Here is a 14,944-nt window from a genome sequence, read left to right as displayed (position 1 = left end):
GTGTCAGTGTAGCCAGGCAGAAGGTGGAATTGGATCTTAAGCCCTAGAGGAAAGAGCCCAGGGAGCATCTCCTTGGGGGACACTTGTTTGGGGACCCACCAACAGAAGCCCCTCAGGGGTGGGCCAGGCACAATGGGCCAGGAAAATCAGACAAAGGAGGTGATGGGGAGGGAGAGGGATGCAGGAGTTCATCTTTCTGGGGGTGCTACCATGGCAACCACCAGCAGGTTCTAAGCCTCCAGGGATAGGAGGACATATTGAATGGAGGGTCCCAAAGGAGTTCCTCAGCTCCTTTAGGACTCGGCAATGACAGAGTCCCCCGCCACCACCCCAAACCCCCATACTTCTAATAACAAGAATTGGACACCAGGCCTCCACAGCCTGGTCCCGTCTTTCCAGAGGCTAGAAGTTGCCAGCTTGCAGTGTGCCCTGCAGGAGACAGGCCTCCTCTCAACTCAAGGGGCAGGCAGGAAAGGGGGCCCCCAAAACATTCAGTCGGCTCCCTCTCTTGACCTCACGACACCAAGCACCCCACAAAGGCCTCTCTGAACAGTTTGGGGTTGGCTTCCTTCACGACTAGAAGGAGGATCTCCTGAGAGGGCCCCACAGAGCAAGCAAAGGGACCAAGGCCAGGTTTTCAGTCACCAGCCTCTGGGGTGCGAGGAGAGGTCTGAGGAAGGGGTGCTGATCTCCGCGGCTTCCCTCCTTCCTGTGCCTCACCCTGGGTGCCCAAGCTCATGTGACATCAGGGGCCACACTGGTAGAGACCCTCTGCCCTCTGAGGTCCTGGTCAGCAGAAAAGGAAACTCAAAGGCCAGGAGGTGGTTTCTACAGTTAGAGGATGGGGGACGGTGGACCATGAAACGGAGAAAGATGGGGGACCCCTAAGATCTCAGAGTGTTTACAAGAGGGACCTCCCTCTGTAGACCGGGAACTCAGGCCTAGCGAGGTCCCAAGATCACCTGCCCCACACTCCCTGACAGCACGTTGGTGGCAGAGTGTCCTCATCTAGGACCCAGACAGCGTTCCTGCGGTCCCACCTGACACAAACAGGACTTATTTCCTGCCAGGGCTGGGAAGCTAAGCGGGAAGATGGAAAAGCAGATGTGCTGGGCACAGCACCCTGCCCCATCCCCATGCCAAATGCCATCCCCAAAGCCGGACCCACCTGGGAGGGGAGATGGGAGAGGAGCTCACAGATGGCCAGGCTGGTGCTCTCTGCCCCAGCAGAGGCGAGAAGCCAACAGCTCCAGCCCAGGAGACACATGGAACCCCCAGCACCTACGTCCCAGAGAGCTACCACCAGCCCTTCGCTGTGGGCCACGAGGAAGTAGCCTCCCCGCCCCGTGCCAGCCCGACTCTGGCTCTCAACCAAGGGCCTCTGCCCACACGCCTGGCCGCCCCGGCCCAGGTGCCTCGGCTGTGGCTGTCAGCAGAACACACTCCACATCTGCAGAAAACTCACATGCCACACATTTCACATATCCACCGACCTGTGTGTACACTTCCAAGGAAGACAGTAAAGCAGACACACGCCATGAGCCCCACAGCAGGAGGGGGGAAGAGGGGGGTGTCACGGGTGTGCACATACACAAACACTGCCTCCCCCCTCAGCCCGTGTTCCGCCAACGCCAATCCAGAGACCACACATGGCAGCCGGGGAAGCCGCAGGTTAGGAAAGGAACATAAATATACCCGCATCCTATATTACATAAATACCCACGCCGGGTTATATAAATACCCGCGCCCTCCGTCTGGGTGTCTTACATAAATACACCGCACATGACCCCCCAGCCCCTCCCCACTCACCGGGCTGTGGGCAGGGAAGGGGAGAAGAGGGTGCAAGCAACCAGCCCCACCGGAAACCACTGCTGGGCGCTAGCCACCAGCCCCCGGGGGCCAGGGCCCCAGGGAGTGCCTCCACTGTCCCAGCACTGTCCCCTAAAAAGCCTCCCAGAGGAGAGGAGAAAGGATCAAGTAAGGAGAAGCTTCCCAGTCCTTTGCCGCTTCTCCCATGGGGGGTGGGGTGAGGGTGGAATAAACGAAGTAGAAAAAAAAAAAAAAAGGAAGACGCAAATCCGGAGTTTCAGCTGGTTAAAAAAATTACACAAACTACCAAGCAACAGAGCACATGGGCAGTTTTCTTACTCTCTGACACCCCCCACCCCACAGCCGGGGCCCCTGTCAGTGGACCATTAAAATAAAAATTGGAGGCACCTTCTAGATGGGGAAGGCAAGGGAGCCCCAAACCCAGGCAACTTCATACACACTAGGTCTTCCCTTCGCCCCAAATCTTTCTTCTCGCGGAGATTGTGCTGGGAAGCGCCTATGCAAGAGAACTGAGGGCGAAGTCGGGGAGGGGGCTCACCCCACTCTGAGTTGGGGCGTGCAGAGGAGCTCGGGAATCCTCTCTCCAGCGATAACCCGGACACAGAGTTTCAGGTTCCACAGAGACTTGCAAAACACGGATTTCTCACGGGCAGAAACGGGAGAATCCGATCTGATAAATAACCCCCACCCCTTTCTTTCTCTCCACAAAGGAAAACAGATTCGGCGGCTGGGTGACCACACACCCCGTCACCGCGGGGCCCCCACGCGCCCCCGAGCGCCCCCATCCCACACGCGGGGGCAGCCGCGCTGACCCCCAGGTCGGGAGCCCCGAGCCGGGAGAGAGAAGGGGGGTTGGCGCTGCCGATGGTCCGGCGAGGGTTCCGCCGAGAAGCCGGAATCAACAGTATCCACAGTCTCGGGCCCCCAGCGCCCCAGCCCCGGAGCCCCCTCCCCCAGCGTCCCCCAGTGACGGCCCCGGGGGGCGGAGGGCCTCGCGGCCGGCTGGGGCCTGGAAGGGTCGAGCCGGGGGAGGGGGAGGCGGGCCGGGCTGGGGTGGGGGGCTCCCCCGGGTACGCCAGCGAAATAATAGTCACCCTCCTCCTCCTCGTCCCCAGCCGCGCCTTTGTCCTCGCCGGGCCGAGCGGGCGGCGCCCGGGCCGCCCCCCACCCCCGTCCCCGAGTGCGAACGCGCGTGTGTCCGCCCCCCCTCCCCTCCCGTCCCCTCCCCTCCCTCTCTCTCGCGCAAAAACAAAGAGGCGGAGGGAGCCCCATTTCCCCCCGGGTTTGCGCCCCTCCGCGGGCCCGCGGCCCCCCAATATTTACCCCGCCGGGAAGGCGCCGGTGCCGGGCCGCTGCTCGGGGGGCTGCCGCGGGCGGGGGCGGCCCGCCGGGGCGGATGCCGGAGGATTCGCGGAGCCGCCCGGCGCGCCAGCCTCTCCCGGCCCAGCCGCCGCCGCCGCCGCCGCCGCCGCCGCCGCCGCCGCCGCCGCGCTCCGCTCCGCTCGGCCCCGGCCGGGCTCTGGCTCTGGGTTCTCGCCGCCGCCGCCGCCGCCGCCACCCTCCTCCGGGCCCTCCTGCCCGCCCGCCCCCGCCGCCGGCTCGCGCGCTCCCGCCCGGCGCGCGCCCGCCGGCTCCCATTGAGCCCCGGGCCCGACCGCTGATGTCATCCCCGGCCCGCCGCCGCCGCCCCGGAGGATTTAAAGGGCCCGCGCCTTCGGCTCCCGGGGACGCTGGGGGGGCGGGGGGGGGCGCAGCCGGGAAACACAGTCCCCCAAGCCTGGCGAGGAGCGCGTGGCAGGAACGCGGTCTTACGTGTGGGGCCGGGAAACACACAGCCACCCACACCCCATCCAGTCTGGGGCACAGGTGGAAAAAAGCCGGGTGGGGGTGGGGAGGAGGCGGGTGCACACATAGCTGGGGTTTTCTAGACCCAAAGCCTCCTCTTCCGCCGTTCTCTCTCCTCTCAACCACCCCACCGCCAGGCCACTGCAAAAGGAGAATGTTGGGGGGGAGGGCTCTGAATACTGCAGAGAACACAGGCCAGGTTGGTTCAGGGGTCAATGATTTGACAGGACAGCAGGAGATAGAGTGACGTTGACAAAAGACCCAGGGGGGTGGCCAGAGCTCAGCTACCCTCACCACTACCCTACCCCGGTGCAAAGGACCCTCCCAGCTCTTCCAGCAGCTCAGACTAATGGGCACCAACCCTGATCCTGGTCTCAGGGGTTTAATGAGGAAACACCACCCTCCCCGCCCCGCCCCCCCCCCCGCCCCCCGCCCTGAAACTAGCACTTGGGTCAGGGTTCCCAGTGGTGCCCGGATGCCTGAGGCACCTCCCACCTCTAGGCTTGGGTTTCCACAATTAGGAAGAAGACCCCTTGCTCCCCAGGTCACTGGGAGAATTAATTAAGGCTTCTCACCAGCTTCCAGGGTAGCCAATGAAAGGTTCCAGGGCAAAGTTATTAAAACGATGATATTGACACTGCACCATGCAAAGCTCCAAATGATGACACACATCCCTTCACACACACACACAGTTGTGATTGTGAACCCACAAAACACCAGAGTGCACTGCATCCAATCCCGGAAGCATGGTTCCCGGGAAGAGTCGCTTCCATAATAACCACATCTTCCCTCGAGCCTGAGGGACTTAGTCACACACTGTCCAAACTGGTGGGAGCCCCACAAATCAGGTTCTTCTATCCCAGACCAGGAATCTGTGGTCCAAGGAAGGGAGGAGTTTGCCCAGGACCACACAGCACAGCAAGATACAGAGCTGGCCTGGGCCAAGACATGGCCAACATGCCCCCTTTGCCAGAACAGGGGGTCACCAGGCAAGGTGGTTGGCTTTGCTGGACCTGCATAGTGATTTTTTTTTGTTATTTATATTGTTTTGTTAATTGATAACCACTGTTTTAAATGTGCCGATTTCCAGGGGCCCGGGTGGCTCAGCGGTTGAGCGTCTGCCTTTGACTCAGGGTGTAATCCTGAGGTTCCGGGATCGAGTCCCCCATCAGGCTCCCTGCATGAAGCCTGCTTCTCCCTCTGCCTCTCTCTTTGTGTCTTTCATGAATGAATAAATAAAATCTTTAAATAAATAAATGTGCTGATTTCCTATTACAGGTCCATATTCCCTACTTCTCTTGAAGCCCTGGGAGAGAGGGTAACTCTGAGTCCAAACTCACACTGGGTTCCTCCCACACTCAGCTGGCCTGGGCAGTAGCTACCTACTTTGTTCCTTGAGCTTGTTGTACCCATTTTTATGATTTCCTTCATCCCCTTGAGGCCCCCAAGTATGCCCCAGTCCTAGAAGTCAGCCACCCCCAATGCCCTGCCCTTTGTTACCTGTTTTCTTTTCTTTTTTTTTTTTTTTAATTTTTTATTTATTTATGATAGCCCCACAGAGAGAGAGAGAGAGGCAGAGAGACACAGGCAGAGGGAGAAGCAGGCTCCATGCACTGGGAGCCCGACGTGGGATTCGATCCCGGGTCTCCAGGATCGCGCCCTGGGCCAAAGGCAGGCGCTAAACCGCTGCGCCACCCAGGGTTCCCTGTTACCTGTTTTCATCCCAATCTTACCAACCCTGAATCCCGAGGCTCTGCTTGCATTGTCACCAACCCCACTTGGGCTAAGGTGAAACAAGGTGCCCAAGCCTGGGGCCCCAGACAGAGGGACCCTGGCATTACTGAGCAGGTGTGGAATGTACCCCTGGGTCCTCCATCCTCACCACTCCACCCTCCAACCTGAGCCCTGCTGCCCAATTATGGCCTCCCTCTCCAGGAAGGGACTGGCACTGCTCAGGCATCTACTAAGCACCTGGCCCTGGGGGAGGTGGTTAACCTCTGAAACAACAACAGATTAAATCCTACTCTATTCTTTCCCTGGTTTACAGAGAGGGCATCTGAGGCTCTCAACAGTGCTTGCCTAAGGACACACATTAACCATCACAAAGTCCCAGCTTCCTTGCCCCAATCTTGTCACACTCCCACCCCAGCCCCTACACTGAACATAGAGTGACATCCTTCCCCACATCCTTCCCCTGATTACCTCTACTGTGGGCCTAGTTCTCTTTCCTACTCCCCTAGAAGACCAATGTTCTCCCCCACCCCACCTCGCAACCAGGGACTTCTAAAAAGCTTTGCAGCTCAGCTCTTACAAGAAACTGAGACATGACACAAAACCCAACAGAGGAATAGAGGTGATTCCAAAGGGAAAGAAATCTTATGGGGTTCTAGCAGCCTCTGGGCCTGACTGCTCTCTTCATTCTAGGTTCTCAAGGATTCCTCCCAGGACTTAACTCTCAACTTTAAGGCCCAAGGGTGTGGCCAGCTTGAGCTCATCCCAGTTCCGCTCCCTGCACACCCACTCACTCACCCTGAAGATGCAATCAGCCTGGAACATTAGGTGTCAGTGGAGTCCCAGCTCACATGGGTCCCACCCCAGAGTTTAGCTGCTCTGCACTAGGTCAGAAGAGACTCCCCGGCACCCTTCCAATCTAACACTTTGTTTTTGTTTCTTGGCACACCACTCCCTCTCCCCCCTCCCCTACCCCCGGAGCACTGGGCTGGGGATCTCAAGGACAGCCCTGCAACTGCCAGCCCACAGGATGATAATGCAGAAGCAATCAGCAATGGGAAGGAAGCTTTTGATCCTCCCAAAGGGATCTGCAGTCTGAGTCTTGACTGTGGGCACCCCACCCTGGATTTACTAAATATCAGGATGGTCCTTCAAATGGCCCTACACAATCTGTTCTGAGGTCTTAGCCCTGGCAGTCCCTGTTGCCTGGGATGCTTTTCCCTCAGATATCTGCATGGCTCATTCCCTCCCCTCTCTGAGGTCTTGGCTCTTATCCCCTTCACAGGGAGGCCTTCTGGTCTTCCTGATTTAAGATCCTAACCCGACTAGGGCACTGCCTCCCCCTCACCTCAACCCACCCTCACTGCTTCATTTTTTCCTGGCACTTATCTCTATATAACATATTCTACATGGTATTTATTTGAATTTTTTTTTGTCTGAGCCCCCTACTAGAATATAAGCTGCTATTCTGGGGATACCACTGCTATTTGAGGGGCACTGCTATTTTGGGGAGGTACTATTTGGGGGACACCACTGGTCACCAGAGTCAAGAACCATGTCTGGCACATAGGAGGGGTTAATGAATATTTGCTGAATGAGTGAATGAATGGTCTGTGAAGAGACGGCCTTCGCTCTCTCTGACAAAACATCAAGAGCTACATTTATTGAGTGCCTACTGTGTGCAGGCCCTCTACAAGGCACGTTATCTGCACTGACTCATCCTACCCTCACATCCACCCTCAGCAGAGGCAGCGGAGAGGAGTGGCCTAGCTGAGCCCGCACCCCTAACCACTCTCCCAGGCTGGGGGAGAACACAGTTCCAGAACGAGTCTGCAGCCCCTCTTTCAGGGTCCTGAGCCCCAGTCCAAGAGAAGCAATATTGGGGCCCCCATCAAGCGCCACAGTGGCCTGAGGGGTTCATTTATGTAGGCCCCATCATTTTACAGGTAGAGTCTGAGACTCAGGGAGCCTTGCTTGCTCAAAGTCACAAAGAGAGCCCAAGACGGGAGCCCCATGTGGTTAAGAAGCTGGCTTCAAATGCTGACTTTGCCTCTTTTTAACTGTGACCCTAGCAAAGTTCCTTAAAGTCTCTGAGTCTCATTCATAAAATGGGGATAATGCAGATGATCATGTACAAAAACAACTTAGTCCTGAGTAAGAGGAAGATGTTGATAACGTGCCAAGGAGCCGGCATGGAGTGGAATCCAGGCCACCTGATTGGACTTCTTTTAGAACCTCAGGCTGGGTCTCTGGCTTCTTTCCTTGCCTTCTCCTTCCCCTTTGGGTTGGAGGTGGGCAAACCCAGGTGGGCCCAGGTGAGCCACTGGCCTTGCCCACCCTCCGTCTTCACCCACAGCATCGGCTCTAGGATGCTCCTGCAGGAAGTCTCTCAGTCTTCCTATTCTTAGCTGCTACTTATGCCTCTCTCCCAAGACCCCCAAGGGTGGATGGCTCACCACACGCTCTGCTCCAAGAGGCCCTCCTCAAGCCTGCCAGCCTGAAAATGCTGCCCAGCAAGACCTTGGCAGCTTGCCCCTGGACCCTTCCATGATGTTCCACCCACCTCTGACTGCTCCCAGGGCAGTGCCCTGTCTCCAATGAGGGCCTTGGCCTAGGCCTCTCCAGACTCCGCTGCCTTTAGACGCTTCTCCTGGTGATCTCACCACATCACCATGCCTGGTTGTTCTCCGGCAGTACTTCCTCCCTCCTCCATCTTCAGTGGAGACGGAGCTGGGTTGGGTAGCAAGAGGCCGGGACCAGGGGCCAGGAAGCCCACATCTGAGTCCCAGCTCAGCCAGTGAATTTCAGCAGGAACTGAGGGAATCCACTGCCTCCTCTCCGGGGGCCCAGACAAGGAGACCTCTAAGGCCCTGTCTTCAGTCTCCCCATCCATAAGGGCTGGACTGGATGGGGAAGGTCCTGTACACTCCACATCTGGGGCGCTCTGTTGAGAAAGACCCTGAGGTCACACACATCTGGGCTCAGTGGGAAAGGGTTTTCTCTGCCCCTCCCATTCAAAACCTTGTGCACATCCCATCAGCTCCCCCTCCCAACTATATTCTGAACCCAGCCACCTCTCACGGTGGGCATACTTGGATACTACCGTAGTTTGTTACCTGTGAGATCACATCCCTTGACTACTGAAAATACATCAAATGCTCTCTCTGTCCTTAGTGTGAAATCCATGTTCTTTCCCAGGCCTGCTATGATCTGGTCCCTACCTGCCTCTCAGACCTCACCTGGAACTATCTTTTTTCATTTTTACTTTCATTTCATCAAATCTCAGGGCCTTTGCACTTGACGTTCCTTCTACCTAGAATGATCTCTGCCTGCCCCCCAGATCCTCAGTCTTCAATGTCTGCCTTCAATGTCTTGAACACAATGACTTGCATTCAAGTCACAACCCAAAAGTCACCTCCTCAGAGAGGCCTTCTTTGACCACACAATCTTTATTATTATTATTATTATTATTATTATTATTATTATTATTATTATTATTTTAATGTAAGCTCCATGCCCAACATGGGGCTTGCACTCACAACTCGAGATCAAGAGTCCCATGACTGAGCCAGCCAGGTGCCCTGACCGCACAATCCTAAGCAGGCCCCCTTCCCCTCTGCCTCTTTCTTTTTTTTTTTTTTTTTTAATTTTTTTATTTATTTATGATAGTCACAGAGAGAGAGATCCCCTCTGCCTCTTTCTACTGGATCACCCGGCCTTTTCTTTTTTTTTGAAGTTTTTTTTTTTTTAATTTTTTATTTATTTATGATAGTCACACAGAGAGAGAGAGAGGCAGAGACACAGGCAGAGGGAGAAGCAGGCTCCATGCACTGGGAGCCCGTTGTGGGATTTGATCCTGGGTCTCCAGGATCGCACCCTGGGCCAAAGGCAGGCGCCAAACCGCTACGCCACCCAGGGATCCCCCACCCTGGCCTTTTCTTTACAGCACTTCCTACAGGCAAGAAACATTAACTTGTTTATTTTTAATGCCCTTAAACATAAGCTCCAAGAGGGAAAAATCCTCCTATAGGTGCTCCTGTGGGTGTCCAGTTGGTAATGGGTGCCCTGTAAATACTTGTGCAATGAGCGAATTCTGCTGTGGGTGTGTGGTCATAGGGGTGGAGGCAAGGGCCTGGCACTTTCCATCTCTGGGCCAGATGGTACCTGACAGCCTTCCCTCACATAAGGCCTCACTTACCCTGTGGTGTCTCCCCACCCCCTCCACCCCTGCTCATGGTGGGCCCTTGGCCCTCCCCGCTCCGCCCCGGCAAACCCCTCTCAGTATTCCCCATGCTGCCAATCTCCGTTGAGGAATCAACTCCCAGAGGAGTTGTCACTAAAGGCACAGTTACAGGAACAATGAAAACACCCAGCATCACCCAAGGGTCTCTGCCTTCACCTCTGCCCACCCCTACTCCCCCACCCGTCTGCATCCTTCCTTCAACCTGGCCTGTCACCCCACTGCCCCTCCATTCAACAAACCACACTGTTTGCACTGCTGCCAACTCTCTCTACAATGCGCTCCTTCCATCCTCTGGGAATCCAAGGAATCCCATCTCTAGGACACACAACCACTCATTAACTGGGCCGCGGGAATTACGATGATTGCCCTGGCTAATAATCCCAATTCCCACAGCAACACTTCCCAAGTCAGCATAGTTGGTGCGATTCATCATCTCACCCTGTCACACGTCTGTCCACAAACACTTCCTGATGCCTACTCCTCACGGGTCCTGAGAGGTCCGCACTGAGCCCTGCCCGCCTCAAGCTGACAGTCCGCCTCAGCCAGTTGGGTGTACACCAGAAAAAAATATGGACTAAGAGAGAGTCCATGGACCAGAGAGAAACTGCTAGATGGTGAGAGCCACAGGACAGGTCTACGTGGCCTGGCATCACTGGGGACACCAAGCAGTGATGAGCTGCCCCTCGCCCTCCAGCCAGGTGTTCTGTGAAATGCACCGCTGGGGAGTTTTTTTTTTTTTTTTTTTTTTTTTTTTTTTTACCACTGGGGAGTTCTTAACTTGATGCAGAGTGTTGCAAGGATACAGCATCCAGATAAGACTCTGAGGCTCCTTCGAAGCAGACTGCCCACTAGGCCCCTTCCATGGAGAAACTGGGGAGGTGCCCCTGGGGAAGGTGGAAGGAGGAGGGGCTTGCATGTAGATTTGGAGGGTGGGAAGGAACAGCCTCAGCCAACACTATGGTAGGAACCTCAGACATTTGAAGGGGGGGGCCCTGTGGGGAGATGGGTCAAAGGGCACCCAGGATCCCCCTCCTTGGTGGGGAGAAAGCTGATGAGGAAGGTGGGATGCAGGCAGGGTCTTTAATCTCAAGCAGGTAAATATTGGATTTATCCACTGGTTTTGCTCAGAACAGCTTGGAATTTTGCATGCAGAAGGGAAGAAGAGGGAGAGAATGAGCAAATTCTCATTTATTGTACAATGTGGCACCACAATAGACACCTCTCACCTGTTCTGGTTTAGTTCTACAACAATCTCATGAGCCAGAGATCATCCCACCTGTTTTACAGGTAGGAACCTGAGGCTAAGAGAGTGAATATGATCTAATGTTCATAAAGGTTATGAAGGACTCCAATTTACCCTTCCAGACCCACCCTGGGGCCTCACCCTGCCTTATAGACTGCAGCCCAATCAGCTTTGTCTCCCTCAGTGCCAACGGGAACCTGGCTACATACCTGGGCCCCCACTGAAGGGTACCCCTTGTTCCTCAGGACATCATGAATCCACTCACCCACTTCCAAAGCATCCAGGGGATTCTGGTGACCACCAAAGTGACTGTCTCCAAAGTAGATGTTGGCCACCCCAGGAAGTTCACAAAGTGATCCACTGGGGTATGGGAAGAAAGATCAGAATTTGTATTCTTATTTAGTCTTTAATCTTAACTTTCTAAATGTTCCATTTCGATGGATGTTTTATAATGCACACATTAGCACAGTAGAACATTTATACCCAAGTTTTAACAAATACATTTGCATTTGAATACAAAACGCATGCTCAAAAATATTTTTACAGAAAGGGGTATGCAACAAGAGTTCACATTAGCATTGGAGGACCCCAGCGATTGAGTTCTCACTTGAGAGGCAGTGGCGGTAGAAACCCTGAACCAGCTGGGTTCAGATCCTTCATCAGCTATTTCTGGGCTGTGGGGCTGGGTGAGTTTATAGAACTTTCCTAAACTTCTGTTCCCTCATTCAGAACTGGGATGGCTACAGCACCCACCTCCAATGGATTAAAGCCTACAGCCCAGAGTCTGGCACCTGAATGATAGACACAGTTATTATTACTTCAGTCACAGGGAGGAGGGCTGGGCCTGGCCTGGGCCTTGTGGTGGGTCAAGCCCTTGAGAACTGCATCTACTATGGAGGCATACGACCCAGAATAAGTCATTACACATCAGCGTTACCAGGATTAAGACAGAGATCGCTAAAATTGCTAGGGGAGGCTGACATCCTTATTACTGTCCTGGAGTGACAGGCCAGGCAGAAAGAGATGGCCTCAGAGGGTCGTGTACCCTCACGACAAGATGTTTTTAGCACTTAGGAACTCTTCCCAGGGCACGAAGCCCTTTCTTATCTAGCAGTAGCATGCTGTAGGGCAAATTAGAAAGAACAGTATCTCTCAGGTCTAGAAGCAGATGGCTCATGAGAGTATGGAATTTCCCATCCTAACTGAGATGTGGCCACAGGTAATCACCTGATTCAGCTGACAGGTACCCAGACCTCCCTGTGAAGATGGCCAGGGGACCATAAAGATGAAGGAGTCATGGTGAGGGTATATGAGCAGAGATTGAACAGGCCCTAAAAATGGAAGGAGGCCCTAGCTACCTGGAGATGGATAGGCTTGGCAGTGGGGACTAAGTAGGTAGGTGGGGACTTACTATCCCATTTCACAGATGAGGAAGTGGAAGCTTAAAAAACAGAAACATTTGTTTTTTCTCAGGATACCTTAGCCTGGTACAATTGCAGCTGATGACTCACCCCTGACCTCCTCCTCCTCCCCCTAGAAATCAGTAGTCTCTGGCTTTGAGATCCCTGTGGGAATTAGGAGCCCTGGTGTCTAAACCTATGCTGTTACTGCTCCCTGTGTGCATCCTGAACAAATCCTCTGTTTTCTGAACCTCAGCATTCTTATCTGTCCAAGAGGTTGATTACTAAGCTCCACTTTTGCCCTCCTCTCCTACTTTTCTTCCAATTCTCTCACTTCGAAGCCCTTCCAGAAGCTTATCTCAAGGGATTAAACTCTTCTAGGGGCCTTAGTGACCGCAGAGTGGATGTGAGCCCGTCTGCCCCAGACCCAGAGACATCTCCATGCTGGGGAGCCTGCCCCTTGTCCCCAGCTTTTCCTCTACTCCCTCAGCAGCTTCAGCTGGCCCAAATCCCTCCTCCAAACTCACAAACACATGGACCCTTTTTCTGCCAGGGCCATGGAGATAGAGGGGGGGAGGCTTTCTACATAAATTAGCTCACTTGAGCCTCACAATGATCTGAGAAGTTAGCTCTATGGACCTATTTTCCTCATGTGGAAACCGATGCAAAGATCCTTCTTGAAGCCCAGTGTTGGAGGTGGAGGTCTTGGCCTGTCTGACCCAGACCCCAAGTTTTCCTATGACACCTTCCCGTCTCCCCCTCAAATCCTGCCTCCAAGTGTTCAGAGTGGCTCCCAACTCTGGCCCCTCCCTCAAATGTAACATTATGCAGCCATTAAAAATAATGATTACACATACACGGATGACTAATAACAACACAAGAAAATGCTTATGACACGATGTTAAGAGAAGAAAAGCAAGACACAAAAATTGTAAATACAGTATGATAAAATGATATCAAAGTGATTGTGCACAGAAACAAGACTGGGAAAGAAAACACCAGAATATCCGCAGTTGTTGTGTGTGTGTGTGTGTGTGTGTGTGTGTGTGTGTGAGAGAGAGAGCACCACGGGCGATTTCTTTCCTACTTTTCCCCATGTCAGTCAATCCCTGCACATTACTTTTACAACAAGGAAAAGATATCATGTACAAAAAAATGATAGATTTGTGGTTGGAAACCTGCTGTTTCCTCTTCAACTTGCTCTCCTTCAAATCCCTCCAGTGCCTACATTTCAGTACAACGTGACTATACCCAAGAGACGTCGCAGGAGTTTGGAGAGCAATCGGACCCTGCAGACCCACGCCCAGCTCCGCCTCCCTGCTGCCTGCTTTGACCAGACCGTCCCCAGCGTCCAGGGAGGGCCCCCCCAACCCGGCCCCTCCTCCCAGCCCCCCGCCCGAGCTCCTGCTAACGCTCACCTGCCACTCGCAGGCCGGCCTCTCGGAGATGCGAGATGAGCACACCTGTCCCTCCAGGTGAGGACTCGGCCCGGGCGCCGCGCGCAGGAAGGAGGGAGCCGGCCGGGGGCGGGGCCGTGACGCCACCCTCCAGCCCCGCCCCCGGCTCCCGGCCACGCCCCGGCTTCTCGGCCCCGGGCGCTCGTGACTGTCATGCTTGCGGGGTGAGCCGCTGGCGACACTCGTCCGGACCCGCGCGCCCCCGTGGGCGGGCCGGGGCCGGCGGCAGCACCTGCCGGAGGGAACCTCCAGGCGCGCCCCCGGGGAGGGCGGGCTGGAAGGGGAGGTCCTACTCTTCGCAGACGAGGGCCCCTTTGAGGAGCCTGGGAAGAGCCGGGGTCCCCCACGACCCCCTGACTCCGCCTCCACCCCTGCTTTACGGAGAACTGTTGGGGCCGCAGATCCCAGGTTCAAATAACCTGGGTAAGGAATGGCGTCCGGGGGACGGAGGGAGCCTCTGATTCCCCCGAATGTCTTCTCTCGGTACCCCACTCTGTGCTTCCCTAGGACCCTTCCTCCGACGCCTTCTGCTAAGGAGCCAGGAATCGGGGGAGAGCGGAGTGACCTAGAAGTGTGATTCCAGCCCTTGGGGGTTGGGAAAAGGGGATCTGGCCTCTGATGCCTGTAGTCAGACAACTGTCTTCACCTACTTTATTTATTTATTTATTTATTTATTTATTTATTTATTTATTTATTTATTTATTTATTTATTTATTTATTTATTTTTATTCATTCATGAGAGACACAGAGAGAGAGGCATAGACACAGGCAGAGGGAGAAGCAGGCTCCGTGCAGGGAGCCCGACGTGGGACTCGATCCCAGATCTCCAGGATCAGGCCCTGGGCTGAAGGCGGCGCTAAACCGCTGAGCCACCCGGACTGCCCTTCACCTACTTTTATATCATCGGAGATTGCTTATATTCGGCAAAGTTCCCTGTTGGAAACGCCAGCTCCCTTCTGGCGATGGCAAAAATAAAGGGCACCACTTCGTTGAAAAGGCAATCAGGCTTCACCTATCCAAAAGCTTTAAAAACGTGCTTGTCCTGGGACCCAGCAATTGCATTTCTGAAAATCTACCCAAGGAGGTCATTCAGAATACACATTCATTGTGGCATTCGCCCGGCTTTTTTCAAATTGTGGCATTCTTTATAATGGTGAAAATTGGAACTAGTCTAGGTGTCCAACACCCGGGGCAG

General features: G+C 54.6%; 1 protein-coding gene across 10 annotated transcripts in view; it reads right to left on the bottom strand.

Moving 5' to 3' along the window:
• The window catches only part of CSNK1E (casein kinase 1 epsilon), a 33,865-nt gene extending 20,054 nt beyond the window's left edge, over nt 1-13,811 (bottom strand). For 2 of the 10 annotated variants that reach the window (XM_077914538.1, XM_077914547.1), the window contains exon 1: nt 3,154-3,295. The gene's annotated coding sequence lies outside the window, so the exon portion shown is untranslated. Of the gene's footprint in view, nt 1-1,809; nt 1,962-2,217; nt 2,237-2,368; nt 2,392-2,924; nt 2,983-3,153; nt 3,296-6,204; nt 6,224-11,157; nt 11,253-13,710 lie in introns of those variants that run through there. The other 8 variants (XM_077914539.1, XM_077914541.1, XM_077914544.1 and 5 more) reach the window with 8 other exon arrangements.
• Nucleotides 13,812-14,944: the final 1,133 nt, after the last annotated feature.

The sequence above is a fragment of the Canis aureus genome, chromosome 11 (genome assembly GCF_053574225.1).
Source record: "Canis aureus isolate CA01 chromosome 11, VMU_Caureus_v.1.0, whole genome shotgun sequence".
Taxonomy (NCBI): domain Eukaryota; kingdom Metazoa; phylum Chordata; class Mammalia; order Carnivora; family Canidae; genus Canis; species Canis aureus.
The sequence above is the reverse complement of the archived record's forward strand: the minus strand, read 5'-3'. Positions and strand labels throughout refer to the sequence as shown.